Genomic DNA, 329 nt, shown 5'->3' on the forward strand with positions numbered 1-329 from the left:
TAAAGAATGGCTTTGCCCTGGTTAATGACAGTTTTAAACCGTGAACTTGCCTCTCTCCTGTCCCGCAGATGATGCGGCACGCCTGGGACAACTACGTGCGCTACGCCTGGGGCCGCAACGAGCTGCGGCCCGTGTCGCGGCGCGCGCACTCCGGCAGCATCTTCGGCAACGCGGCCCTGGGCGCCACCATCGTGGACGGCCTGGACACGCTCTTCATGATGGGCATGATGGACGACTTCAACCAGGGCCGGAACTGGGTGGAGGACCACCTGGACGTGGCCAACATGGTGAGCCGAAGACTGTCTCTACCAGAGAGCAAAGACCCCCCC

The sequence above is a fragment of the Frankliniella occidentalis genome, unplaced genomic scaffold, assembly GCF_000697945.3.
Source record: "Frankliniella occidentalis isolate FOCC.00 unplaced genomic scaffold, Focc_3.1 Scaffold9, whole genome shotgun sequence".
Classification (NCBI taxonomy): Eukaryota; Metazoa; Arthropoda; class Insecta; order Thysanoptera; family Thripidae; genus Frankliniella; species Frankliniella occidentalis.